Here is a 26,870-nt window from a genome sequence, read left to right on the forward strand (position 1 = left end):
CCATTTCCTCCCTGTTTATAAGGATTAGATCCAAAGTAGCAGATCCCCTTGTTTTCTCCCCTACCTTTTGGAAGATAAAGTTGTCAGCAAGAGAGGATAAGAATTTGCTTGACCTGTTAGTTTTACTTGAGAGAGATTCTCAACAAATGTCTGGATAGTTGAAATCTCCCATGACCACTACGTCATATTTTTTGGAGAACTTGGTCATTTGATACATAAAGAGTTCATCCATATCTTCAGCTTGCCCAGGTGGCCTGTAGTAAATGCCTACAATGGTGTCCTTTCCGTTGTTCTCTCCTTGTATTCTTACCCAAACAGTTTCCACAGAACTCCCAGTCTCTGAAGCTTCAATCTCTGTGCAGATATACGCTTTTCTAACATACAATGCAACACCTCCTCCTCGTTTATCAAGTCTGTTTCTTGCAAATAAGTTGTATCCTTTTAGCCTTTTATTCCAATCATGTGTATCGTCCCACCAAGTTTCAGTGATTCCAATGACATCATATTCCTTTTCCTGCATTAGTAGTTCCAATTCTCCTTGTTTGTTGCCCATGCTTTGTGCATTTGTATAAAAACATTTTAGTTTGTGATTGGTTTCTCTTCCTCCCATATTTTTATTATTTAGATTTTTTTGTCTTTGTTCTTCTTTTCCACTTCCAGTAGCAGAGATCTCAATAGTATTTGTCAGCTGTATGGCTTTTTCTGGGCTTTTGCTTCCCTTCCCACATTGTTCTAGTTTAAAGCTCTTCTGATGAGTGTAGCAAGGCGACTTCCAAATACATGTTTTCCAGTCTTCGTAAGGTGCATCCCATTTCTAGCAAGTAGTCCATCGTATAGGTAATTCATTCCGTGATCCAGAAATCCAAATCCTTGTTGACGGCACCATCGACGTAGCCAGTTGTTCACCTGTAGAATCTTATTCCACCTCATTGTTCCATGGCCATCCACTGGGAGGATGGATGAGAAGACCACCTGCGCTCCCAATTCTTTCACTTTCTTGCCTAAGTCTTCAAAGTCACTGCAGATGGTTTCCAGGTCCTTTCTTGCGGTGTCATTTGTCCCCACATGTATTAGCAGGAATGGGTAGTGATCTGTAGGTCTGAAGAGTCTTGATCTCCTGTCAGACACATCTTTAATTTTTGCTCCTGGAAGACAACACATTTCTCTTGAGGTTATGTCTGGTCTGCAGATAGCGACCTCTGTTCCTCTTAACAGGGAATCCCCCATGACCACCACTCTCCGTTTTTTCTTCACAACATTCTTCTTTCTCCATCCAGGAGGATTCTGAGGGCTTACAAGGTTATTCATTGCTGGCAAAGTCTTATCTTGCTGTATTTCTTCATGGTTCTCCTGTGTGAGAGCCTGGTACTGGTTCCTGAGCAGTATGGGTGCTGACTGCCTCTCGATCCTCCTGCTTCTGTGGGTCACATGCTTCCATTCCTCTGTTACTTCAGGTGCAGTTCGAATTTCTTCTCTTTCTGAATCATGAAGAGATAATTCTGCTCTGTCTAAGAACTCTTCACCTTCCTTAATGATTTTCAAGGTAGTTAACCTCTCTTCTAGATTTCGCAACTTTTCCTCCAACGGGGACATAAGCTTGCATTTCTGGCATGTGAAGTCTGGCTTTTCCACTGGCAAGTCTGTGAACATGTAGCAGGATATGCAGCTCACCAAATGGCTCCTGGACTCTTCTATGTTTTTATTGTTAATGTTCTGAAAACAGTGAAAAAAGCTTAAAAAAAAAGCTTCAAAATGCCGATGTCCTCTTTTCAGCTCCAACAGCCAAAATCCAGTGTTCTTTGAGCTCGCGGAGACTCTTCACTTACCCCAAAATGCAGTGGGAATATGCAAATTATCTCCTCAGGACTCCTCCCCTGGTTTACCGATGTCCTCTTTTCAGCTCCAACAGCCAAAATCCAGTGTTCTTTGAGCTCGCGGAGACTCTTCACTTACCCCAAAATGCAGTGGGAATATGCAAATTATCTCCTCAGGACTCCTCCCCTGGTTTACCGATGTCCTCTTTTCAGCTCCAACAGCCAAAATCCAGTGTTCTTTGAGCTCGCGGAGACTCTTCACTTACCCCAAAATGCAGTGGGAATATGCAAATTATCTCCTCAGGACTCCTCCCCTGGTTTACCGATGTCCTCTTTTCAGCTCCAACAGCCAAAATCCAGTGTTCTTTGAGCTCGCGGAGACTCTTCACTTACCCCAAAATGCAGTGGGAATATGCAAATTATCTCCTCAGGACTCCTCCCCTGGTTTACCGATGTCCTCTTTTCAGCTCCAACAGCCAAAATCCAGTGTTCTTTGAGCTCGCGGAGACTCTTCACTTACCCCAAAATGCAGTGGGAATATGCAAATTATCTCCTCAGGACTCCTCCCCTGGTTTACCGATGTCCTCTTTTCAGCTCCAACAGCCAAAATCCAGTGTTCTTTGAGCTCGCGGAGACTCTTCACTTACCCCAAAATGCAGTGGGAATATGCAAATTATCTCCTCAGGACTCCTCCCCTGGTTTACCGATGTCCTCTTTTCAGCTCCAACAGCCAAAATCCAGTGTTCTTTGAGCTCGCGGAGACTCTTCACTTACCCTAAAATGCAGTGGGAATATGCAAATTATCTCCTCAGGACTCCTCCCCTGGTTTACCGATGTCCTCTTTTCAGCTCCAACAGCCAAAATCCAGTGTTCTTTGAGCTCGCGGAGACTCTTCACTTACCCCAAAATGCAGTGGGAATATGCAAATTATCTCCTCAGGACTCCTCCTCTGGTTTACCGATGTCCTCTTTTCAGCTCCAACAGCCAAAATCCAGTGTTCTTTGAGGGGTTGAAGTCTGTGGAGGGAGGAGTTTGGTTAGGAGAATCATCCCATGAAAGAAGTAGAGCAGTAAAAAGAGAAAGAGCAAATAGTTTTTGGATTTGTGACATGGTTTCTTGTGCAGTATCTTTGAACAAGATGGGCTGAGATTTTTCAGGAAGTTGAGAAGAGCATGGGAGCTGTACATGGGAGAGAGAAGGAGAGAGGGGCAGATGTGGATGATTATTGAAGGAGGGAAAATGGGGCAGTGAATGTGGATGACAAGAGCACACAGAAAGATGGACGCCGAAATAAAGTACATAGTTAAAAAAAAGTACAAAATGTGGGTTACCTGAGTTCTGCCCTGACTAACTGCCAATGAACTTACTGCAGACACTTAGCAATGATGACACTTTGCTTAAGAAGATATGTGCATGCACCCAACACACGTGCACCCCTTATGATAGCTCTATATTTATAGGGCAGACTATAGAATCAGATAAGAGGGATTGTGGGAAATGCTTTAGGATAAATTAGCAGCTGATCAACAGACCAGGGGTGCCTAACTGATCAAAAACAGAACTAAAACTATGCTTGGATACACAGCATAACACCTTACACCATCAGTTAAAGTCTACAATGAGGAAAGGACGGACATATATCAGTGAGTATTGAATAAATTGCAGCAGATAACATATAGCAGAGATACATCAAGCAGAGATATTATGCCATTAAATTATTTCAGAGGATATAGCAGCAGATGACAGATACAGTAAGCAGAGATATTATACCATTAAATTGTTTCAGAGGATATAGCAGCAGGTGACAGATACAGCAAGCAGAGATATTATATCATTAAATGTTAAATTGTTTCAGAGGATATAGCAGCAGATGACATATACAGCAAGAAGAGATATTATAGTTGTGTGAAGAGAGAAAGATGGAAGGTAATCTACTGCCAGTGAACTAACTGCAGATGCTTAGCAATGATAACACTTTGCTTAAGATGACACATGCATGTGACGCGCCCCCTGGGCCGTGGGGATACCCGGAGCCGGGCCTTGTAGATGCTGGGGGTCGTAGTCACCGTGGCGGTGACCCGGTCAGTGACCCAGGGCAGTCAAACCAGGGTAGTCTATGTGTCTCTGTTATATAGTCCGACTATGCCACCAGTGGAATGCGGTTATTGGGAACCGCCGCTGCGGAGCAGTCCACTAAAGCTGGTGGTATGTGCAGCAAGGTGATGTAACTCCCCACAGGAAGAGTGTAGCTTCAGGGCAGCTTGTATAGATTATGATGGTGATAGTGCCGGGCGTTCTAGTGCTGTGAGGGCTGGCGCCGCAAGGAACACAGAGACAAGATGGTGCAGTCCCAGGGTCTTTACTCACGGTTAAAGCAGTTCAAGTTACAGGCGCCAGTGCAAGGCCCACGGCATCCTATGTTCACGCATTGAGGGGTTCGGATGACCCTCAGATATCTCCATAGCATTTATCAGGATCCCCTTCTGTGTGTCCTCTCTGGCCTTTTTCCTTGTACCTCACACCTAGCGGCACATCTGTCCAGTGTCCTCGGGCCATGGCGGGCGACGTGTGTTCCGTCCCCTGGCCCTATGCGGCTACTTTCCTAGTGGCTGGTGTGGACAGCCTGCTGTACTTGAAGTACTGCAGCCTCCGGTTCCCAGTTGAGCCCTGTAGTCTCTGCTGGCTGGGGGACCCGGTTCCCCTTCTTTGGCCTGACCCCCCTACCTCCTGGCAGCGGCGGGCGTATGGGTGGCTTGCTGCACGGCCCATACCCCTAGGGTCCCTTCTCTCCTCATTCCTGGAGCCGTCCTGCTCCCTCTCCTCTCAGACTTGGGCCTCAGTGCTAGGCCCGCCTCTAGAGCAGAGCCCCTGCAGAGGCTCTGCTCCTCTCACTCTCCTCCTCTGACTGAACACTGATCTAAGATGGCTACTCTCTTTTATATGCTCCTACTCAGTGCGCACAGGATCTACGTCCTCCACCCATCCACTACTTAGTTCCCCCTCTCTAAGTGGTTCCTCCCCACTCCAGCCAGGGATCAGGGACACTTGTGCTCTCCCGTAGGAGCATTATCGCCCTGTCCCCCGGAATTGTGGTGTAGTGGATGTAGTGTTAGGGTCCTGAGCCATACTCCTTCCTTACCTGAGAGTAAGATACCACACCTCTGGGTGAGATGCAATACCTCTGTGGCGACTGAACCCTCAGGGGCGCCACACATGCACCCCACACACCCAGAGGGGATAATTTTTACACTTGAGAATACACCTTTAACATGGCTAGGAGATATCTTGTGTTATTAATATGTGAGTCAATAACATGTGAGACCTCTTGAACTTCGGACGTAATCAAGCATGAGTTTGACAGCTGTAGTGCTGATATCTCTCCATATAGGCATCCCATTGGTGGTTACAGACATCCTTATTACAATCCAATATGATTATAATTTAAACTTGAGAAATGTCACCACCTGTTGTTAAAAATACTATCCAAGCAAATATGCTTCCACACTTATTTTTTTAGGCATAGCATTACAGTCACACAATTTGTCTTCCCTACAATATCATGTTAATGATGCAAAAAAATTCCTTTGTGGTTCTGAAGTTAACATTTTCTCATTTCTAGAACAAATATATCACAACAGTAGTTCATTGTGCTTTGCATTGTTATTCTTAGAGTGCAGGATAAATGCTAATTACAAAAATCAGGCTCCCATTGTGGAGCACAATGCCTATTTCATGTGCAGCAAACATGTAAAAACAGTACAATGTTCAAACATCATAGCAAATGCCAAAGAAGATTGTCCATTTAAATGCCAAATGCATGCATTTAATGAACATCTATTTCGATTCAAACGTAAAATTTTAAATAATTCGAACAATAGATATAAAGCTACCATGATAATAGAATTTGTTCTATTTTAGCAAAGCTCCAAAATACAATTTGTGATTGGTTCTTTAAAATTCAAAGCAGCTGCTTTCAGTCTGCAATGGAATAAATAAATTCTATTAGGTTCCTAAGGTCAGTACAGTATCTTCTTTATGCTTACTATAGAGCTGCCAACTTGAGAATTTATTATCACAGTATAGTAATTTGGACAAACTCAGCCTGTCAAGCTATCCTCATAGCAAGAAGAAATTAAATTGGCAAGTAATGCTACACAGTAAAGGTTGAATTTTCACTAGATTTTAAAACAATACTTATTGTACAATTTGCCCAGGTACAGTAGCTGTACACTAAAAAATAAGACAGGGCACAGTATTTGTTTTATGGCAAATTTATATATTTAAATATTTGATTAATCTTCACTATGTCAAATATACAAGGCTGACAAAGCTTTTTTTACAGGATCCAAGAGAGATTTGACGCAATCTTTATGAATACTCAAGATCTATTGTGATACACCATAATCTAATATGGTGGGTTATATTACATTTGATGGATCTGTAACTGTCTATTGTGATCAATAATGATCCTTTTTTAACTCTACTAAGAGTTATCGAGTAAGATTGGTTTCTTTCTTATATCTGGGTAGAGTAGCACAATATGGTATGTAATTATGACCATCAAAAAGCAATGAGAACCTGACCCAGAAAACTAGCAAAAATTTGAACAGACTGAAGATTTTACTAATTGCACCCTTTAGTCATGATAGTCCGCTATAGCCACATGGTGAACATGGAGATTATTTCACTCACTGGTATTTTAAAAAGAGGAACAACAATGCAGGCAACAGGTATTTTTTGAAAGATTGATTTTTATTTTCCAACAGTTATGGGTTTTATGAATTCACCTAAATCTTGGCAAACCACATTAAAGGAGATTGATAGGTGTACATCTTGTTGTAACACTCTTTTAAAGCATGTAAAAAGGTGAGTCTCCCTTATATTATTATTTTAACGGCCTTTGGCTTGATCTCAAGCCATGGCAGCTTGATGGATGAACAATCTGTAGGAAGATCGATCTTGTGCAAAGTCTTCTCCGCCGCTATCTTGATAGTATCAAGCCATCAGCTTGTTGGTCTTCCTCTTTGCCTTATTCCTTCTATTCTTCCAACCATGATGTCTTTAGCTACAACACAGAAGCTTTGAATGGCTTATTGGCTTCTTTTCAAACCTGGGTTAATCATGTATTGCATTAATTTTAATTACTTTTAAATAAAACTAAAACTTCCCCTGAAAGTGCTATTTTTTAGAAGCTATACACTCATTGATTAATTTATTGTATATCTGACATCACTCTCAAAAGGGTTTATCAAGGTTAGAAAAGCATGTTAAATAATGTTCCCACATTTGTAACAATATATTTAACTTTACTTATCAGTCTTACTATCCAACAATTGTGTGAGAATAAAAAATCTTAAAATATAAAAAGGGTCCTTCACTGACCTGCAGAAAAAAAGCAGAAAGATGACCCTTGAAAAAAACTATTGATTGTCAGTGTTTATTAAGATGGTGTCTCGGAAAGTGAGAGGGTGGGAAGACAAGGGGATACATGTAAGATTTACTAATACAAAAGAGATTGAAAAGCCTAGAAAGGGAAATCAAAATCATCATAACATTTTTGGAAGTGGGGGGTAATCTGGTAATCCTTGACAAGACAGTTTACAAACAGCTGTGTGAGTCTCTTTTGAGAGACAGAGGGGTAAAAAGTCTTTACATGTAATCCTACACTTGGATACTGGGGAGAACTCAGGACCCAAACTCAAACAGGAGTTTGATTTCCTGTTACCAAAAAGTCTTGTGATAGCTATGGTTTCTTGTTTAGGGGCAAACTGATTGTGTCAGGGATGGGCAATCTGGGATATACATTTGGATAAGGTTCTTAGATCATTTGTGATTGCATTTCAGTCATAAACACATGACACAACCAATCTTCTCCTTTCCTTACATAGGAGGGTCTAACTTGGATTTTGGTATCTTGCTAGCAAGTATGTGCAGGCCTTACCATATTTTTCAGACTATAAGATGCACCGGACCATAAGACGCACCTAGGTTTCAGAGGAGGAAAAAAAGAAAAAAAATTTAAAGCAAAAAATATGGTCATGATGCTCTGTTATGGTGGTAATGTCCCCCAATTCTGTATCTATATCCCCCATCCTGGTATATATATGCCCACATCCTGGTATATCTGGCTCCCCTTCCTGTTATGCGTGGCCCCCATCCCCATCCTGGTATACATTGTACCCCATCCTAGTTTGTATGGCACTCTCATCCCCATCCTGGTAAGTATTGCATCCCCATCCTAATATGCATGGTTCCCCATCCCCATTCTGGCATGCATGGCACCCCATCCCCATCCTGGTATGCATGGCCACCTCATCCCCATCCTGGTATGCACAGCACCCCCATCTGAGTATGCATGGCACCCCCAGCCTGGTATGCATGGCACCCCCATCCAGATATGCATGGCACCCCCATCCTGGTATGCATGGCACCCCCATCCTTGAATGCGTGGCACCCCCATCCTGGTATGCATGGCACCCCCAGCCTGGTGTGCATGACACCCCCAACCTGCTATGCATGGCACCTTATCCTGTTATGCCTGGCACCCCCATCTTGGTATGCATGGCGCCCCCATCCTGGTATGCATGGCACCCCCAACTCCATTCCCGTGCACACACAAAAAAAAAGGATTCTACTCACCTCCCCTCTGCTCCAGCACTGTGCCCTGTACTGCTGTCACCAACAGCTGATCTCAGCGTGTGAGCCGCACATAACATCACTGCCATGCGCCCTCAGACACTGAGATCAGCTGTGGGAACAGTCACTGCTCCCCACGCTGGGACTATGGACGCGGCTCCTGATGCGACTCAGAGATCACGTGTGCCTGCTATTAAACAGCATGAATATTCACTTCTCCCCATGCCCATGGAGCAGTGAATATTCATTCTCTTTAATAGCGGGCACATGTGATCGCCGAGCCTCTACAGCCGGCAGCTGGGCTGACACTGTGCGCGCAATTAAGCAGAATGAATATTCAGTGCCCCACAAGCCCATGGGCATGGGTTTCAGTGAATATTCATTTTCTTTTAACAGCGGGCACAGTGTTGGCTGCAGCAGGTGGCTCCTGCCTCCTGTGCTTCGCTCCTCCATTGCTGTCACTCTCTCCACACCCTCCACCATCCACAGCCACATTCGGACTATAAGACGCACCCCCCACTTTCCTCCAAAATTTTGGAGGAAAAAAGTGCGTCTTATAGTCCGAAAAATACGGTATATTCTTCTATCTCCAATGACAAGAGTGTGGGGGTCGTTAAATATTTTCTGGACTCAATGGGCTGCCAGTACCGTGCTCCTAATTTGTTTTGAAGATTTTGATGTTCTGTCTTATTAGAAACTATTTTCTCTTTAATGGGAGCTTCTTCCACCAGGTCAGGGGCACAGCTATGGAGTGCCCTTGTGACTCTGCATATGCTAATTTACTCCTGGGTTGGTGGGAGGAGAACGTTGTTTGTGACACCAACAAGTATGTGGGCACTGACAAGATTGAATTCTGGGCATATAATATAGATTACATTTTTGCAATCTGGAAAGGGAAATCTATTCAATTCTCTGAATTTGTGTAGAGATTAAACTATAAAAAACTGGCCTCCCTTTCACATATGAGGTGAAGACTATGTCCTTATTGTTTCTTGACATTCACTTGACATTCACTTAGGTGGCAAAACAGCCATCCACTACCTCTTGAAGCTCATCAAGAGAATGCCAAGAGTGTGCAATGCAGTCATCAAAGCAAAAGGTGGCTACTTTGAAGAACCTAGAATATAAGACATATTTTCAGTTGTTTCACACGTTTTTTGTTAAGTATATAATTCCACATGTGTTAATTCATAGTTTTGATGCCTTCAGTGTGAATGTACAATTTTCAAAGTCATGAAAATACAGAAAAATCTTTAAATAAGAAGGTGTGTCCAAACTTTTGGTCTGTACTGTAAGAGATGTTCTAGGTCCCCACCCACAAATAACATCTAAAAAAGGTAGATCCCTTAAGGATAAATTGGTCAGTAGTCATTTCAGCAATCCAAAACACAAAATGTGGTTCCCCTTTAAGACTGAAGAATGCCATACATGTGGCATGAGTCACCAGGTTGTTCAGCTACTCCTGTGCACCAACCGAGACCGTAGCAAATAACTACAAGATACACTCCGGCACCAGCAGCCTGGTAACGCTGCCAGCTGCACTTACCTCTGACCATGAGCTAATAATTGCTAGGTCCACTCCGGCACTAGCAGCCTGGTAACACCACCAACTGCATTTACCTCTGGCCACGAACCATTGTATCCATCCAGGGACAACAATCAAGAACGCTGCAATCTGACACCAGGCATTTCTCAACCATCAGCATCCCGGCGACATCGCAAGCCACACTTACCCCTGGGCAATGAGCTGCATGCCATTTTCCATTACAGGGAGCTAGGGGACACAGCTCCCACCGTTCCCTTCTACTAGCAGTACTAAAACGCAGCTCAAAAATGAGGTGCACCCACACAGGTTCACCCCTAACAGGACATCCTGTCTGGCCATCCAAACCTCATATCTTATACTGCCTTACAGTGGGTACTTATCATATAAACCTACCGCCACTAGGTTTATTCACCAACCTGGACCAGGCCTCTCAATCCAGATAACCCTACCGCTATTTTACTATGGGACCAACACTCCATGTCCCCTTCGCTTATGTAACCCTCTTCTTTTAGCCAATAGAATCTCATAACGTAAGTCCAAAGTGACTTTTGCCTGCTTTCAATAGACGCACCGTTCCAATTAGCCTCACCTCTCCCTGCTGGACCCTTCTCACTCTGCAGGTAAACCTCCTTAATACTAGTTAGTAACCTACTAGGCCTACCATTTTTCTTAACCTGCTTCACTTTTCCAACAGCAGAAAGTCTAATCCTCCATTACCCCGGAACCAGAAGTGTTACCCATCAACGCCGACTTCGGACTACACCAGGTAATTGGACCCCCAACCAACACCCAGCCAGCTCTTGCTATATCCCTTAATTGTCACCCTTAACCATCCCCTCCTCTTCTCCCCAGGGGACATCTTTCTCTGAACTGACCCGACACCACTCCATCGCTTCCAGTATCTCCATACCCATTAAGGGAATCCGAACCAAACCCTCACTCCTTCTATCCATGATTTTACAATTTTATCTATTTATTAATTCTAATAAAAGGCTTATAGTTAAAATATCACTCTTCTTCTATTTATTGGTGACCACCTCAGCCCCACTAAGAACAGCACAGATTCTAGACCACGCTTAGCATTAGATTATAAATAATCATTGTTTGTCCTCCTGGTATATCACTCCTGGTATATCATACCATCTTATTGTAGCAGAGGTCATGCTACTTCTTTATGTCATTACGTGGTGAGTGGAATTTATGTTACTCTAATTATATTGTGTAATGCTGTGCATGGCTCTTTTTTAAATTATTATATTGAAAGTAATATTTGAATAATTTTGATTTTCACACATCTGCTGGATAATATTTTACTGGTGAGACTTTCCTATTCATGTGGTCGTGGGACATGAAATTCAATTGTGTTGCTTGATATCAGATTTATCTTATTACAAGTAACCAAAAAGGTACAACAAATGCTGAAAGAATACTCTGGACACAGTTTTTATTAGTGAAGTGTAGTGATGAGCGAGCACTAAAATGCTCGGGTACTCGTTGCTCAGGTCGAGCAAATTAGAATACTCGGGTGCTTGACCCGAGCAACGAGCCCAATGTAAGTCTATGGGAAACTCAAGCATTTTTCCGGTTGCCCCCCCGGCGGTCTGCAGAGGGCCAAAAAATTGCCCAAATCGATGGGAACAGTGCTCAAATGACATGGGAACAGCATGGGGAAGACCCCTGGAAGCATCTCTGACTCCCAGATCACTGCTGTCAGCAGCGTGGTCAGAGTATTACGCCACTTTTACGGACTCACAATAAAACATACAAAAACGAAACCAAAATGGATTTTCCTGGGAAATATGATAAGGAACATGCTTTCCAGGGTAATGACTTGTACAGTATATAAGACAAAATAAATAACCAAAAACAAAAATACTCCTCCACAACTTGGGCTATGTTCACACGTAGCGTTTTTGATGCGTTTTTGCACTTTTTAATTGCTTTCAACCAAGACAAATGCATTCACCAGGAAATGTCATTTTAACATTTTATAACCTTATCTGGCCATGTGGTGTGTGACACATCATCAGACACATGCATACAGTGCTGAAAAGACATGGGAACAGCATGGGGAAGACCTCTGGAAGCATCTCTGACTCCCAGGTCACTCCCTAAAAGTGTGACCATCATAAGTGATCCTTGGCACATGCGAAGATGCCTCCCGCCATGCACCTGTCGTTGCAGACTTGCAACAAATACCGCCCACATCCTTGTCGCACTGCAGCGTTCAGTTGTCCCTACCCCATTCCTTGGAATGCAAGCGCAAGTATGCAGCCAGCCACCCACCCACACACAGGCTGCAATACTGTACTGCCAAATTTTGGACAGCTGCTTGCACTTGAATTGTGGCCTTTTAGGCTCATGGAGGCGGAAGCTTTTCACAACCTCATGCAGGCGGCGGCCGGGTGTCCATACTCGGTCCCCAGCCGCCACTATATTTCCCGGTATCGCCTCCGCCTTCCACAAGCACGGGTCCCACAACATTACCCGTGCCCTCCCCAGTGCACTTACTGGGAAGGACCGCCTAACCACAAACACTTGGACAGGTGAATGTGGCCAGGGATGGTACGGAGCCAGTCCACAACTTTTTTTGCTAAGAGTTGTATTTAGCTTGGTGAAAGGACTGGCATAGAGGGAAACCGTATCTACCCTGCGTGTCATTTCTCCCAGGAAGTAATGTAATTGAGCTTGTTGCAGAAGTAATGGCAGCCCGTCCAACATCAACTCGCACTTGTCGGTGGTGCTTTGACACACACACATCTTTCTTTGCGCATTTAATTTCTTGAGTACAGAGTTGGACCATGGCATGATATGTAATTCATTTTTTGAGAAATAACATGCATAAGCATGGCCGATCCACATTAAAAAAGCAGCCATAGAGTGTCCGGGAACCTTCTCCCACATATTTTTTAGCCAGTGCTGCTTTTCGACAGGGTTGGACGGGCCCACCAGAGAACCGAAGACTCCTCCGATCGGCCCTGGCTTCTCCTTGAGGAGAGTTCATAGTGCCGAGGTGAGGCCATGATGATGATAGAGGCCACCATCTGCCTAGTTTTCTGTTACTTGGAATGCAAGTGCAAGTATGCAGCCAGCCACCCACCCACCCACAGGCCACAATACTACACTGCCAGACTTCTGGGCAGCTCTTTGCACTTGAAATATTGCGTTTTAAGCTAGTGGAGGGGGAAGCTTTTAACAACCTCTTGCCGGCGGCGGCCGGGTGTCCATACTCGGTCCCCAGTTGCCACTATATTTCCCGGTATCGCCTCCGCCTTCCACAAGCACGGGTCCCACAACATTACCCGTGCCCTCCCCAGTGCACTTGCAGGGAAGGACCGCCTAATAACAAACACGTGGACAGGTGAATATGGCCAGGGACGGTACGGTGCCAGTCCACAACTTTTTTTGTTAAGAGTTGTATTTAGCTCGGTGAAAGGACTGGCATAGAGGGAAACCGTATCTACCCTGCGTGTCATTTCTCCCAGGAAGTCCAGTAATTGAGCTTGTTGCCGAAGCAATGGCAGCCCATCCAACATCAACTCGCTCTTGTCGGTGGTGCTTTGACACACACACATCTTTCTTTGTGCATTTAATTTTTTGAATGCAGAGTTGGACAATGGCCTGATCTGTAATGCATTTTGAGAAATAACATGCATAAGCATGGCCGATCCACATTAAAAAAGCAGCCATAGAGTGTCCGGGAACATTCCCCCATACTTTTCTTAGCCAGGGCTGCTTTTCGGCAGGGTTGGACGGGCCCACCAGAGAACCGGAGACTCCTCCGGCGGGCCCTGGCTTATCCTTCAGGAGAGTTCATAGTGCCAAGGTGAGGCCATGATGATGATAGAGGCCACCATCTACTTAGTTTTCTGTTACTTGAAATGCAAGTACAAGTATGCAGCCAGCCACATACCCACAGGGCTCAACACTAAACTGTATCTACCCTGCGTGTCATTGCTCCCAGGAAGTACTCTAAAGCTGCTTGCACTTGAAATGTGGCCTGAACATTACTGCTGGTACTTTTCTGTGGGAATTTGCTTGCCTCCTACCAGCCTGGAATATTTCCAGCAAACTATGGTACGACGCCATGGTATTAGCACTGCCCCCAGTACCAGTAGCGCAGCCATCCCCAATTTCCTTCTCAGGAATTTTATTTGGTAGACTGAGTGGCTGCCCAAATACATTTTCTCACAAAGGAGCTGAAGATAGAGTGGCAGAAGGTGCAAGTTTCTCCAGCCTGTTAGAAATTAGAGGATGAACGACAGCACATTGGATCAGTGTTTAGCACTGAAGCCTTGCAGTGCTGGGATCCTGGGTTCAAATCCCAGGAAGGACAACATCTGCAAGGACTTTGTATGTTCTCCCCATGTTTGCGTGTGTTTCCTCCTCAGTAAAAAAGCAGACATAGAGTGTCCGGGAACCTTCCCACACACTTTTCTTAGCCAGTGCTGCTTCTCGGCAGGGTTGGACTGTCCCACCAAAGAATCCACCAGTGTGCCTTGGCTTCTACCTCAGGAGAGTTCATGATAGCGCTAACTTTGCAGTTGCTATGGGGCTCTTGAGTGGGTGAGAAAGGTTAGCCCTCAGAATCAAATCCTCTGGTGGGCACAATGTTTTGAATCTGAAACAGCTTCTCAGTGGGAGTTGTATTTCTCCACAACCATATTCTTTAGCTCGGCGAAAGGACTGGCATAGATGGAAACCATATCTACCCCGGCTGTCATTTCTCTGTCACCAGGTTCTGCCCATTGTCACACACGACCATGCCTGGCTGTATGTTCAGCGGTGAGAGACACAGATCAGGCTGCTGTGTTACAGCTTTCAACAACTCTGCAGCGCTGGGCGGTTTGTCTATTCTTAAAAGGCCCTAGCTATTGTTAGAGAGCCATCAGCCGACTATGCTTTGTTGTTCCCATTATTAACAAGTGGGTCTCCTATACTGTTATTGTGTATCCAGTGACTGCAAGGACTGCCAAAAATTAGGACGCAAACCAATATCCCTTTGAAGAGACATAGAGGAGGGTCTCAGTAAAAAAAAATGTTCCTATTATAAAGGAGCGGGTCTCCTATAGTGGTAATGCCCATGCTGTAACTGCAAGGGCTGCCAAAATTTGGGAAAACCCCCACTAAGAATTTAACTATACAGTTATAGGGTGTGCAGTGAGTCCAACGGCTGACCAATTTTAGGAAAAACCCCACTAAGAATTTAAAGACACACAGAGCAGGGCCACAGTAACAAGTACGATATGTTCCCATTGGAAAGGAGAGAGTCTGCTTTACAGTTATAGGGTGTGCAGTGAGTCCAACGGCTGACAAATTTTAGGAAAAACCCCACTAAGAATTTAAAGACACACAGAGCAAGGCCACAGTAACAAGTACAACATGTTCCCATTAGAAAGGAGATAGTCTGCTATACACTTATAGGGTATGCAGTGAGTCCAACGGCTGACCAATTTTAGGAAAAACCCCACTGAGAATTTAAAGACACACGGAGCAGGGCCACAGTAACAAGGTACGACATGTTCCCATTAGAAAGGAGAAAGTCTGCTATACAGTTATAGGGTATACAGTGAGTTCAACAGCTGACCAATTATAGGGAAAACTCCACTAAGAATTTAAAGACACACTTGGCAGGGCTACAGTAACAAGGTACGACATGTTCCCATTAGAAAGGAGAGGGTCTGCTATACACTTATAGGGTTTGCAGTGAGTCCAACGGCTGACCAGTTATAGGAAAAACTCCACTAAGAGTTTAAAGACACACAGAGCAGGGCCACAGTAACAAGGTACGACATGTTCTCATTAGAAAGGACAGAGTCTGCTATACAGTTGTAGGGTGTGCAGTGAGTCCAACGGCTGACCAATTTTAGGAAAAACCCCACTAAGAATTTAAAGACACATAGAGCAGGGCCACAGTAACAACAAATTCCCATTAGAAAGGAGAGAGTCTTCCATAGTGTTGGCCTATGCAGTGAATGCAATGGCTGCTAAAAATTTGGAGGCACTTCAATGACCCTTGGAAGAGACGTGGAGGAGGGCCTCATAAAAAATGTTCCCATTAGAAGGGAACGGGCCTCCTATACTTGTAATGCCCATGCACTAAGTGTATGGGTTGACAAACATTTACCCTGGGGGGTATAGATGAACATACTGTATAAAAATTTTTTTTACGGGCATCATAAACACCCTTTAAAAAAATTATGTGGGTGTTGCATCACGGACCATGGTCATCCTGGTGATATGGTGGTGGAGGAAGAGGAGAAGGAGGAGGACAAGAGCAAACAGCCAAAATCAGGAAGCGTATACCCATGTGTGGGTGTGAAAAGGTGCATGGGAATACACCTCCCAAGAAAAGACACTGGATTTGAGTTTATGTTACGCTGCTATCATTCGGTGGTGCTGAGAAGTCTGGCCCAATCCAGCCCTAGTTCATTTTGATAAGGATCAGCTTGTCAGCATTGTCAGTTGACAGGCGAGTGCGCTTATCTGTTATAATTTCACCAGCGGCACTAAAAACCCGCTCTGATAAAACGCTGGCGGCAGGGCAGGCCAGGACCTCCAAGGCATAGAGAGCCAGTTCATTCCACGTATCCTGCTTGGATACCCAATAATTATAAGGCACAGAGGAATCACAGAGGACATTGTTACGGTCAGCAAGGTACTCCCTCAGCATCTTCCCAAACTTTGCACTCCTTGTGAGAGTACCCCGCGCCTCAGGGCCTGTGCAATGGGAGGGTCTGAGAAAACTTTCCCAGAATTTTGACAGTGTTCCCCTGCCTCTGATGGATTGAAGTTGTGTCTCTCTCGCCTGTACTCCTTGGTTGTCCAACGAAGTGTGCCCTCTGCCGCCAGCGCTTTCAGATGGGAATTTCTTTATTAGTTCCGCAACAAGGGCCTTCTGGTAAAGCCCCATTTTTGTAGACCTGTCCATCTCAGGAATAAGAGATATAAAGTTCTCCTTGTGGCGTGGGTCTAGAAGTTTCACCAAACAGTAATGACTGTCACCCAAAATTTTGAGAATGCTAGGGTCATGAGAAAGGCAGAGTAACATAAACTCAGCCATGCCAGACTACTAACAGGCAAGACTTCCGTGTCCTCACCAAGAGGATGACTGATTATGCTCTCCTTCTCCTCCTCCTCTCTGTCCTCTGGCCATCCACGCTGAACAGACGGTATGACACCTGTGCAGGTAGTACCATCTATAGTGCATGAAACTAGATCCTGTCCTTCCTCCTCCTCCTCCTCCTCATTGTCACCCAATCCACGTTGGGATGAGATGAGGCTAGGCTGTGTGTAATCACCCTGTATGGTTCCTTGCTCCATCTCATCGTGCTCCGCCTGCAATGCATCCTCTTTGATTGTGAGCAGAGAGCATTTCAGAAGACAGAGAAGCGGGATGGTGACGCTAATTATCCCAACATCTGCAGTGTAAAGTTCCAACGCATGGGAACATCACACACCGGTCTGTGAGCCGGAAGCTGCAATCGCTGCTGAAGCACGGCAAGGGTGGTGGAAGCTGTAGCTGACTTACTAAAATGGGCACACAGGTGGCGTACTTTAGCAAGCAGATCTGGCAGCTCCGGGTAGGATTTGAGAAACCGCTGAAACACGAGGTTAAGCACATGGGCCAGGCATGGTACGTGCGTGATCCGTTTAACGGAGAAAACAGAACTTTAAATACCTGGCCTGTAGGTACGTAGTTTGAACAGCAAACTGCGGTGAATTGCTTCAATGACACACTAAAGGAAATTGTTAATGGAGGCCAGAAATGGCAGTATTTTCTGACAACGTATATGTGATCCATTTGACGGAGAAAATAGAGTTTTAAATACCTGGCTTGTAGCTAAGTAGTTTGAACAGCAACCTGCGGTGAATTGCTTCACTGACACACTAAAGGAAATTTTTAATGGAGGCCAGAAATGGCAGTATTTTCTGACAACGTATATGTGATCCTTTTGACGGAGAAAACACAGTTTTAAATAGCTGGATTTCTAACGCTCTAATATGGAAAGGACCTGGCTGTATTCTGCAGTGCCAGCAAGCAAATGGCACAGAAAAAATGGTGTTCTCTGGATTGCTTTTTAAGAAAATAATGAGGATTAAGATTCAAAGAAAAGTATTCCTGGCCCCTGAGACATGGGCCTTTGTATAGAAATATCTAAAAGCAGCAGAAGGCAGAATTGGAATGGAGCCTCTTGTGCTATATGCACTGCAGTCTGCTATATACACTGCCTGCCTATACACCCTGCCTGCCTTATATCTCTGCAGATGGATTAGTCCTCAGAAGGACTGTTTGTTAAGATGGATATGTGTAATGTACCGTTTTTCTCCCTACACTTCCTAATACACGATAAAATTTCTCCCTGACACAGCAGCAGCTTTCCCTACACTGTCAGATCCGGAGTGACTGTGACGAGCATGGCGGCGCCAGGTCTGATATAGACCTGATTACGCTGTGCATCCAGCCAATCACTGTAATGCCCACAACCAACATGGCTATGGCATTACAGTGCATGGCAATCACTGCATGTTCATTGGCTTTCTAAAGAGCGCCAAACATGCAGGGAGGGGATCCGAGTTCCCACGTGAGCAACCTGGAAATACTCGGCGAGCGCCGAGCATCTCGAGCAGGGAGATGCTCGGGCGAGCACCGAGCGGTAGCGAGCATGCTTGCTCATCACTAGTCAAGTGCATTAAAGAGTTATTCCCATGTTTAATTTTCAAGAGCATGCTATTCCTAAGTCTCCTGGTTTCTTGCTTACTGGTGAAGGGTATTCCTGCTTGATTGACAGTTTGATTCAGTGGCATATTGGTGCCAATGGCCCGACCTGTGAATTCCTGAATCTGCTTTGTATGGTAACTTTGAAATATTGGAGGAGCACAGCTTTAGGAGCTAATAATATGCTCTATCAAGCCTGGCCAGCTGTAATGCAGTGCTAACAGGCTCAATCAAAAAAAGTTTGTAACCAATACTCACATTGGGCCAGCATCTTCAGAAGCAAACAGTAAACATTAAAAAATAAAAGGTTAAATATCTGGGGAATAGAAGAGTTTAATAACTCGGAAATTGGAAAGTATTCCCGTCTTTGAAGATAGTATTAACCCTGCACACAGCTTTCTAAATTATTATGCATATGCTATTTTTCACTGAATCTCCAAAATGTTTGATGCACATGAATCGGAGTAATATTCAAATCATCAACTGTTAATGATAACTATGATAACAGTATTTTGTTCAAAACTAAAAAAAAACTCAAAATGCACTGTTCCAAATTATTATGCACAGCAAAGTCTCCAAACATTTTATAGGTTGTAAAGAACTGAAAATGGTCGTTTGTTGAATATGCAGCATTGAGTGGTCACATTTACTGAAACCAAAAGCTTTTTAAATCAAAAACATCTTAACAGGCCAAGTTGCAGGCTAACATAGAACATCTTCTTTGATATCATCTTCACAATTCTTGAATCCATTAAACTTGAGAGTTTGGATAGTTTCTGCTTGAATTTATTTGCAGGAAATCAGAATAGCCTCTCAGAGCTGCTGTTTTGATGTGACCTGCCACCTACCATCATAGACCTTTTGCTTTATTATACTCTAAAGGTTCTCAATTGGGTTGAGGTCAGTGGAGGATGGTGGCCACACCGTAAATTTATCCCCTTATATGCCCATAGCAGCCAATGACTCAGGGGTATTCTTTGTGGCATGAGATGGTGCATTGTCATGCATTAAGATGATTTTGCTACGAATGGTACAGTTCTTTTTGCATCATGGAAGAAAGTGGTCTTCAGAAAAACTATATACTTTGCAGGGGTCATTTTTACACCTTCAGGGACCCTAAAGAGGCCTACCAGCTGTCTCCACATGATTCCACCCAAAAATATGACTCCGCCATCTCCTTGCTGATGTAGCAGCCTTGTTGGGACATGGTGGTCATCCACTACTCCATCCATTTGGACCATACAGGTTGGCACAGCACTCATCAATAAACAAGACTTTTCTATAATTAGTCTTGATGTATGTCTGGACCCACTGCAACTATTTCTTCTTGTGAGCCCTGTTTAGGGGTCGCCAAATAGAAGATTTATGCACAATTTCAAGCCTCAGGAGGATCCTGGACCTTGAGGGTTGTAAGACTCCAGAAGCGCCACCATTTTTAAACATCTGTTTTCTGCTTTGTAATGGCATTTTAGAAACTGCTCTCTTAATACAATGCATTTATCTGGCAGAAACCTTCCTTTTTATGCCTTTATCTGCAGAAACCCATCTGTGCTGTGTATCAGCCGCAAAGCTCTTCACAGCACAATGATCACGCTTACAATTTCAAGAAATATCTAATGTTTTCATACCTTTTACAAGGCATTGCACTATTTGACTCATTTCAACAGCAGGGAGTTCCTTTTTCTTTCCCATATTGTTTGAAACCTGTGGCCTACAAAATAATATGAAAAGTCTTTCTTAAATATTTTTACTTCTATTGGGTTCACTTGGCAAACTATTTATCACAGGTACCGTAATTGAGATTGATTTCAGTAATCCAAAGAGTCCTGAGTAGTGTTGAGCCACCCCCGTAGTGTTCGAGTTCGGTTTGGTTCGTCGAACACCCGTGTGTTCGCCGAACTGTTCGTCGAACTGTTCGTCGAACACCTTCGAACACCGTTAAAAACAATGGCAGGCAAACAAAAACACATAGAAACACATAGAAAACACCTTTAAAGGTGTCCAAAAGCTGACAAACTGCTCAGAAGACATAACTAACACATGGAAAAGTGACAAGTACATATAGTCATGCAAAAATAAAAGAGGTGGAGGAGTAAAAGGAGGGGGAGAAACAGATATAGGCATGTCATGCCCTTCTAAAATCCAAAAAGTGAGAAGCCGACACGGCCAGTCCGCTCCTGCCCGTGCCACCTCCGTGTCGCCGGGTTTGTGCCAGAGCCGCGGTGAACCCTGACGGCCAGCCCCCCTCTCCCAATACTGGTGCCTGTCCGCTGGTGGGTCGAGCGAGCCCCCCTGTGGTGGAGGCAGCTCTAAGCTTTTTAATTTAAATTGTCTCTCTAATTTGAATGAATACACTTTAAATCCATTTACAAGGATCTATTGGAGGGCAAGTCTCATGCCAGCAGCCGCGGTAATTCCAGCTCCAGTAGCGTCCACTAAAGCTGCTGCAGTTAAAAAGCTTTTATAAGGATCGAGCTCGGCTGTCCACCGCAAGGCATCCTACTGCCAGTCCCAGCCCCTATGCCTTGGGGTGCCTCCTGATGCTCTTCACTAAGTATCCCATGGTCCCGAAGCATTTCCTTTGAAAAAATTAAGTGTCTAAACTACAGGTGGTGCAGCTTGCTTAACAGCCGGGATAATCCGCTGACTAGCAGACACTGCTACTAGGCACAAAGTATTTCCTGGGCTAGATGCAGTTAAAAATTTGTAATTAGATACTCTCGTTGGATGCTGAGAAAGCATTCCATAGAGTCTCCTGGCACGCCATATATGATTCTCTTAAAAAGCTTGGGGTAGGGGTCTAGGGGACCCTTTTATAGCCAAAATCACGGCCCTGTATCGCAATACGTCACCTAGGCTGAAGATAAATGGAACTGTAGCACCCTGAGAGCTCGGTTGCTACAGACGTATTGCACCTCACCCAGAGGTGTGATATCTCACTCTCAGGTAAGGATGGAGTGTGGATCAGGACCCGACACCTGCATGCATTACACCACATTGCCGTGGGGCAGGGCGACCAATATGCCCCTGAGATGGGCACGACAGTCCCTGTCCCTGGCTGGAGTGGGGGGAGGGAACACTGAGGAAGGGGAACCCTGTAGTGCAGGAGCAGGGAGGAAGCAGTTCCTGGGTGCATTGAGAAGGGAGTATAAAAGGTGGGCACCATCTTAGTTCAGTGCAGAGAAGTCTGAGCAGAAGTGGCAGGGAGCAGGGGCTCTGCATGAGCTCTGCTCCGGAGGCGGGCCTAGTAACAGAGGCCCAGGCCTGGAAGAGGGAGAAGGAAGGAAGAGGAGCGGAGAAGGCTCCAGGAACGAGGAATGAAGGGATCCCAGGGGTGCGGACGGGCGAGTCGCCACCGCACGCCCGAATCCACCTGCGTGGAGGGGTCAGGCCAAAGGGGGAGACCGGTCCCTGAACTAGTGGAGGCAGGAAACGACCCTCAGCTAGAAACCGGAGGCTCTGACATTTTATGTGGCGCAGCCCCTCGCTATACCCGCTAGGAAGGCACCACATAGGGTCAGGGAAACTGGCGCCAAGTTTACCAAGAGGAGGCCCGAGGCAGCCGGACAGAAGTGTTGGTAAGAAAGGCCAGACAAAGGACACACAAAGGGGGTCCTGTGAAGTGCTCCAAAGTTATCTGGGAGTTTTCTGAGCCCCTCACCTGGTGAGCACAGTACGACGTGGGCAGCCGTTACCTGCAGACGTGGTCTGGATAATAAGAACTGTGAGTAAAGGCCCTGGACTGCATCACTGACTCCGTGTCGTTACTGCTGCTGCCCTGCACCATCAGCCCATCCTCCGCATACACTGCCCTGAGGCTATACTCCTCCCGTGGGGAGTTATGCTACGCTCTGCTGCACCCACAACACCAGCCTCAGCGGTCTGCCCTGTAGCGGCGGTTCACTCTGACCGCAATCCACGGGTGGCATAGTCGGACATTTAAACATCAAAACCACATAAATAGTTCCGCCACTGGTTTGACCGCCCTGAGCCACGGAACCGGGTCGCCGCCACGAAGACTACAACCACCAGCATCCACCAAAAAGGGTCCGGCTCCGGGTGTCCCAAGGCCCAGGGGGTGCGTCAGAACATTTTCATCACCTTTCACAATCACCAATGGGACAAGGCAGGGATGTCCTCTGTCCCCTCTCTTATACATCCTAGTGACGGAGCACCTGCTCTCATCAATTCGCCATAACCCCAATATTAGGTGGATTGAGGTGGGAGGCACCGAGTACAAGTGCTCTCTATTTGCTGATGATGTCCTAGTATATATCACTCAATCACATATATCCATCCCTGCTGTTATGGCTGAAATAGATCACTTTGTTACATGGTAAAATTTTAAAATCAATGCAGCGAAGTCTGAGGCCCTCGATGTCTCCCTCCCCAAATCCATATAGGATTCCATCCAGTCCAACTTTCCCTTTGCCTGGCATTCACAGGGTATCAAATACTTAGGAATTCCTATTCATAGAGACCTCTCCCATCTATGTTATCTTAATTTTGGGCCCTTTATTGAACAATTCCATACAGACCACGGTTGGCAAGTTAGAACTGTAAGATTCACTACGTGAACCACTGGTGTTTTGTGGAAAAGCACATGTACACTGCGTTCCAAATTATTATGCAAAAAGTGTTTAGGAGTGATAAGGGAAGAATTTGTTTGTTTGTCAGTTAAACTCATTGATGGTGATGTGTGTCAGGGCTCTTTATATCACTGTAAGCAATTGCAGACACCTGTGCTAATTAGTTTGGCAGGTGTGTCCAATGAAAGGCAACACTACTTAAGAAGGCTCTCTCACTTTATTAAGCAGCCTACATTTTCTGCCAAAATGGGAAAGAAAAAGGATGTGTCGGCTGCTGAGAAGCAACAAATTGTGGAGTGTTTAGGTCAAGGCATGACTACAATCAACATTGTGCGATGATCAGGATGAAGTGTCTTGGCAATCAAGAAGTATGTAGCTGATTCACAGTACACACGTGTGCGTGCTGATAAGGGCAAATTGAGGACTCTTTCCCACAGGCAATTACGTCAGGTTGAAAGAGCAGCGGCCAAAAAGCCTTGTCATAGCAGCAGACAAGTTTTTGAAGCTGCTTGTGCCTCCAACGTCCCCCCAACAACAAGATGCAGGGTCCTTCAGAGGTTTGCAGCTGTGCATACGCCATCCTGTCGACCTCCTCTATCCACTTCACACAAGCAGAAATGGCTCCAGTGGGCCAAACATTACATGAAGACTGATTTCAAAACAGTTTTGTTCACGGATGAGTGCCGTGCAGCGCTCGATGGTCCGCAAACACGGCTACAGCGCCAACAAGGAGGAGGTGGAGTAATGTTTTGGGCTGGAATCATGGGGAGAGAGATTGTCGGCCCCTTTAGGATCCCTGAAGGCGCTAAAGATTAACTCCATAATGTATGTGGATTTTCTCAAACAGCACTTCCTGCCATGGTTCAAGAAGAAGAACCGTGTATTTCACAGCAAGATCATTTTTCTGCATGATAATGCACCATCTCATGCTGCACATAAAACATCTGCATCTCTGGCTGATATGGGCATAAAAGGGGACAAACTTATGGTGTGACCCCCATGCTCCCCTGACCTCTACCCCATTCAGAACCTTTGGAGCATCATTAAAAGGAGTGTCTATGATGGCGGGAGGCAGTTCACATCTAAGCAACAGCTCTGGGAGGGTATTCTGTCCTCATGCAAAACAATTGAAGCAGAAACCATCCAAAACCTGACAAATTCAATGGACGAGAGAGTTCAGAAGCTCCTTTCGAACAAGGGGTCCTATGTGAAAATGTAACATCACCTAGAATAAAGTTTTGAGTTGAAAACTGTTTGATTTCAGTTTCTAACAACCTGCTAATGCTTATAATTTCAAAAATGACCATTTTTTTGGTCTTTATTAAAATGAAAAGGTTGATCGAAAAGTTTGGGGGATCTAAGAGTGTGGCAACCCAGTAGTCATGATTACTTCGAATTCTGACAATATGAGGGTCATGCTGCAGGTAGTGCAGCAAGAAGGCACTTATGTGTCTTGCGCATCTCGGAGCCCCAAAATTATTTTCCGGGCTAGATGCAGCTAAAAATTATTTTTAATTTTAAATCTGGTGAAGCTTTAGTATAGATGGCCTAATAGGATCAGTGCTGCACACTGCTACAAAGCCCAAATTATTTTCCAGTCAAGATACAGATAAACATGATTAGTAATTTGAAAGCTTAAAACGGTTGGTAGGGTGATTTTAACCAATCATCAAGCTTTTACTCTCCCCAGGATGACACAGGGGTAGAAAAGTCGTTTCGGATCCATGATTTGTTCATCTTTATGAACGTGAGTCTGTCTACATTATCAGTGGAGAGCCGCGTGCGCTTATCTGTCAGCACACCACCAGCAGCGCTGAACACACGTTCAGACAGAACGCTGGCTGCGGGGCATGACAAGATCTCCAAGGCGTAAGTGGCTAGCTCCGGCCATTTATCCAGATTGGAAGCCCAAAAAGAGCAAGGGTCCAGTGACACAGTCGTGGCTTCAATGTTTACTTGGAGATACTCCTGTACCATCGTCTCTAGGCGTTGACTATGTGTCAGACTTCTTGTCTCCTGTGGCCTTGCAAAGGATGGGCTAAAAAAGTGGTGAAATGTTTCCGCAAAATTGATGTTACCAGCAGATACTGTGGTTCTGTTACGGTTTGAGTGCTGAACACTTGACGGTCCCACGGTTGGCAAGCTGGAACTGTGAGATTCACTACGTGCACCACTGGTATTTTGTGGAAAAGCACATGTAAGATTCTGCAACAGTCTCTGCTGATACTCCTGCATGCGTGCATCCCTTTCTATGGCAGGAATAATTTCTGCAAATTTACTTTTGTACCGGGGATCTAACAGTGTGGCAACCCAGTAGTCAGGATTATTTCTAATTCTCACAATTCGAGGGTCATGTTGCAGGTAGTGCAGCAAGAAGGCACTCATGTGTGTTGCGCATCCAGGAGCACCAAGTCCCTGTTGTGTTGGTGGCGAGGTAACAATCATGCTTCCTTCCTCTGTCCTTTCCCCCCAACCTCGCACAACAGAAATGTGATCAAGGTCTCCCTCATCTGATGAGTCTTCCATCAGTTCGTCCTCCACTTCTTCCTGGGCTCCTGCACCTTCCTCACTAGTTTGGCTGCTACCATGCGCCCTGGTAAAACCATCTCCCCCACCCTCACATGCCTGCCGCCTTGGTGCTGCCGACCGTCTGGACCTTGCAGATGTTAGCCCTTCCGCATACAACTCCTCCTCCTCTACTTCCTCCACCTCCTCTTGTGCCACCACCTGACTCCGAATTCTGTTTAACATGTGCTCCAGCATGTAAATCACCGGAATAGTCATGCTGATAATGGCATCGTCAGCACTAAACATCTTCGTCGCCATTTCAAAACTGTGCAGAAGGGTGCATAGGTCCCTGATCTGAGACCACTCCTCCAGCGTGATTTGCCCCACCTCTGAATCTCGTTGGCCCAGGCTATACGTCAGAACGTATTGCACCAGGGCTTGTCGGTGCTGCCACAGTCGCTGCAACATGTGCAGAGTTGAATTCCACCGGGTAGGCACATCGCATTTTAGCCGGTGAAGTGGCAGGCCCAACGACTTCTGTAGAGATGTAAGTCGCTGAGCTGCGGGATGCGAACGGCGGAAGTGAGCACACAGCGACCGTGCCCTCTGCAGAAGGCCATCTAGTCTGGGATAGTGGGCTAAAAATTGCTGGACAACCAGGTTCAACACGTGAGCCATACAAGGCACGTGTGTGACATTGCCCCGGCGAAGGGCCACACCCAGGTTTGCAGCATTGTCGCACACGGCCTTCCCTGGTTTCAGGTCCAGTGGAGACAACCATTCATGAAATTGGTTCTCCAAAGCTGACCACAACTCCTCAGCTGTGTGACTCACATTTCCCAGACATTTCAATGTAAAAACCGCATGATGACGTTGAGCCCTACTGCCAGCATAGTAAGGAGGTGTGCAGGATCCCTTCTGCGCAGTTAGAAAGCTTGTGGCATGACCAGACAGGCTTTGGGTGCAGGTGGAAGACCGAGAGGAGGTTGAGGAGGCAGAAGCAGTGGAGGAACTTTGACATAAAGAGGATTGACGCACAACTCGTGGGGACGGCAAGA

The sequence above is a fragment of the Phyllobates terribilis genome, unplaced genomic scaffold (assembly GCF_046119375.1).
Source record: "Phyllobates terribilis strain yellow unplaced genomic scaffold, ASM4611937v1 Scaffold_2__4_contigs__length_985480577, whole genome shotgun sequence".
NCBI classification, from domain to species: Eukaryota; Metazoa; Chordata; class Amphibia; order Anura; family Dendrobatidae; genus Phyllobates; species Phyllobates terribilis.